The sequence below is a fragment of the Crocodylus porosus genome, unplaced genomic scaffold (genome assembly GCF_001723895.1).
Source record: "Crocodylus porosus isolate Cpor-Errol unplaced genomic scaffold, CroPor_comp1, whole genome shotgun sequence".
NCBI classification, from domain to species: Eukaryota; Metazoa; Chordata; order Crocodylia; family Crocodylidae; genus Crocodylus; species Crocodylus porosus.
The window spans coordinates 58103795-58107909 of record NW_017728951.1 but is presented as its reverse complement, the minus strand read 5'-3'; positions in this window follow the sequence as shown (position 1 = coordinate 58107909).

Genomic DNA, 4115 nt, shown 5'->3' with positions numbered 1-4115 from the left:
ATAGTAGGCATCTATGGTTTTGTGGTTTTTCTTCTGGAAATATCTTTAACTCATGAGTACAGGTGGGCCAAAATCAGACCCTCAAAGGAGAACTACTGAAATTTTAAATTGCAAAGGAGAAAGCCCTCCTTGTTGTCCTATGGATTATAGTTGTTCTATCTAACAATAGCGCTAAGTGTACAGAAAGACTGATACTATAGGCTATGTAATATGCCTATTATATCTAGTACAGGATGGAATATGACAGATAGGTTCTCTCTGTGGACTAACCTACTGAAATTGTGGCCAAGTGTCTTTTCTTAGGAATAAAGAATGGAAGAAGACTGGCACATCACTTCTTTAATTGATGTTTGTACATGTTTTGCCATTCTCAGGTTTTTACAAGTTCAAGAATATGTTTGACAATACTTTTGGTATATTTGAAAAGATTCCTACTTGTAAGACCTTGCCTTTTTGAAGCTTTGTAAACAAGAGCTCAGTTCTCACCTCTTTTGTTCATATTAGTCCTATCCTACTAGTAAATCAGAAATAAAATGAGGGCTGCTGTGGTATGGGGGCTGGGGTGCATGGTTGACAGCCCAGAGATCACTAGTTAGAGGCTAAAGCAGAAGCACTCACAGCATGCCTTATCAGATTCCAATGAATCTGCAGATTCTGCTAAATACCTTGTCACCAGGACATGAAAAAGGAAAGGGAAAAAAAACAAAGTACATGGAGAATCAAGGTTGGTAGTCAGTTAAGATCCATGGTAAGAGAAAGAATCATGGTGTTAGTCTTCAGATGCATACAAAACAGGAGAGTGGAAAACAACTGAGTGTGGCTAATGTGCACCTTATAAGGTAAAAGGCGAGGATATAGCATGGAAGTCACATGCCAAGGCATCGCAAGATGACATCTTAAAAAAACTACTTTATGAAAGTTTGTCTTTTTAGGTGTGAGCCTACTATGTCATATGACATGAAGGAATCTTAAATAAAGAACTGCTCAAAATAGCAAATTTGCAGAACAATTCATTGGGTCCTGAGCCCAGAAAAATCTTTCTGACAATCAAGAAGGACTGTTAATATATATATGTAACAATGGAAACAATAATCAGCTATACTCCATCACAGGATAAAAGGCAGCAATGGTAGAAACATGATATTCATGGCATCTGATGAAGTAGGCTGTTTCCCAAGAAAGTTCACACCTCTCTGAACCAGGTAGTGTCTAAGGCCCTTGTTACATGTTACACTGAGCTCCACAAATGTCTATCATTGTTAATACTACCTTGAGTTTGGGGTAGTCACACATTCAGGTCAACATTCAGGCCTGGAGAACTCAGGTAAGAATCTGCCCCCTCCTATCCCAGGTTTGTCTCCTGCCCCAGGACCTTAGACCTCCCTACCTTCCCTCCCACTTGCTAGTGGCTGTTTGTGCTGCCTGTCCTAGAGGAGAACACAGAGAAGGTTTAATATTCTTGCTCAGCCACTGCTTCTGGACTGCTGCTCTTCTCCAGGCTGAGCCTACCCAGACAGCAGAGAGCAGCAGCAATGGCAGCAGCTGAGCAGGCAGCTTAACTCTTCCCTTTCTGCTCTCCTGGAGCAGACAGTGCAGGCAGTCTCAAGTAAATGCAAGGGATGGGTGTGATGCGGGGGAAGGGAGCATGAGTGGGGATCAAGGCTAGCCTGCCCATCCTGCAAAGGGGGCTTGCAGGGGAGGTGCTAAGTATCCTGCGATTCTGGGAAACTGTGAATTTGGATGGGATCTGGGACAGAAGTCCAATAAACAGATTTAAGTTAAATCAGTTAAGTCTGATACTACTTCCAGTTTTATCTTAAACCAGTTTCAGACGTTCTGAAAGCAGTTTATGTGCACTGAACTTCTGTTGTGTTACAGATCTGAACTTTTTAACGATCATGTATACCAGTTTTTGTCCCTAACCAAGGTGTTCAATGCATTTAATACCTAATGTAACATTTATTTCTCACAAATGGCTTGAATAATCAGGATTAACACATATATTTTTACTGAATGCAAATAAATTTTTCGTCTATGTTAAATAACTAATTCCTTAGACCCTCAATAACCTGTAGAGACAGATACAGACATTATACTTGTCTCGGTAAAAGTGATAGGAAACCGGTCTAAACCCATAACAAAACCGAAGTTTGGTGCACACAGTCTGGTTTAAAAATATGGAACCTGATCTAAGATAGTCAACCTGTATGCCCCCTCACTAAAGAGTGAATGTGTGTTCTGTTTGCTACTGATCTAAACTACTCTCCCTACAGACAACTGTGTAACTTAAATAGATTCCTAGCCTAGGAGTTGAAAGAGAAAGTACAAAAATGATTTATTTTAGCTTTTTTCAATATTTTAGTCTTTTATCATGGTTTTCCATAACCTAGTGCCCCCATGAAATATTGCGATCGATCTGTGTTTTTGAAATATTTGCCTACCAAGACTACTTTTGGAGTATAGTAAATAGAAGAGTATGCACCATTCTGTTCTAGTAATAACATAACACTTCTATTTCAAAATTTTGGTTGCATTTGTGTTGTTATTTTTTTGGAATTATATAAAAAATAAAACACCTCCCAAAGGCTTCAAGTATCCAGGTATAATTTACAAAACCCATTTGTAGAACACACAAATTTACCCCCATCATCCCCCAACATGGATTCTCCTCAAGAATCTACCTCAGTAGTAACTCAGTTTGCAAATATGGTCAAATACCCACAAACAAAACAAAAAAGGTTTTAGGTGAATATATGTGCAGGAACCACAGGAGTGTTTTATTCTGTCCTTTTAGAAAAAGGTACTTTGTTATCTTCTCTAGCCATGAGTAGGCAGCATATTGTATTGGCGTACAGTTAGATAACAATGCTGCACCATCCTTTTAAGAATGCAAATAAAGTGGCCCTTAGATACTTCTGTTTGGTAACTTGGTATGCACTGAACTGACCTGCTGAGAACAGATAGTGTATTTGAAAAGGCTTTTTATAAAAATCTGTGGAGTTATGCAATCTGGTGTGGGGTTTTTCACTGTGACTTGTCCAAAACAAGAAAATGTGGGTTGTTAAAAGTGTATGTGTGTGGGTGGGGAGGCATTTGAAGCCCACTGTTTTTATAACGGGGAAGAAAAAAACCCCCAAACCTCCTAAAACAATTGATGAGCTGGTAATCCAGCTATGTTTGATAAGAAAAAGACAGTGTTCTAACAGATGGGGATGATGATGTGATGACAGATAAACTCATAACAATATAGTTTTAAACAGTAGAAAAAGCTATGAGAAGACCTAGAGCACAAGAGAAATACAAACAGCAAATGGAAGTACTCCTTAGCCTAATTTCAGCATGTACCTGATAAACAGAGAAGTACAGTCAGATACACATGCTGAGGGGAGTAGGGTTGAACAGCAGGGCACCAGCAACATGGAGCATTAAAAAACCTAGCCTCTAGCAAAATTATAGTACAGACATTTTACAGTAGATGTATTTTGCATCATGCAAAGTGAAGACCAGCACTAGGGACAAAAAAAGGATAAAAAGCCACAAAGCAATGCATTTTGTACGAACATGGAAACCAGAAAAGAGAATGTACTAAAGAACCTCAATTTAGAAGCAATGACAATATGATCTTTTGCTGCCAATACAAAATAAGAAAAAGATTCATTTTGAAGGATATACAAACCTAACAGGTTCAGAAGTTCAAATAAAATTCAAAATTGATACTGTATTGCAAATAAGCTGCATCTCTGCGTGAGAATAATAGAGTAGCTAATAGACCTGTGCAAGTAGGCAGCTATTCAATATGGCTTCAGATTCAGCTGCTTTGGATGCTAGGGATCTGATCCGGAGCTCTGGACCAGTTTCCCATTTCAATCCGGCCAAAGCGGATCCAAAGTTTCAGAGCCGCCTCGGAGACCCGGCCATAGGGTATAATGGGGAATCAAATCAAATATCTATAACTTTGTTGATTTTTGTTTGATTTGGATGAATCTTATTGGGGTGGTAGCATCTGCTGAGGGCATGAAGCCTACTAAGTTTCAAGGAGATAGGTTTAGGGGTTTGGGGGGAACTGCATCTCAAGCTGCAGACAAGCAAAACTCATGACATGAGTGACATTCTGC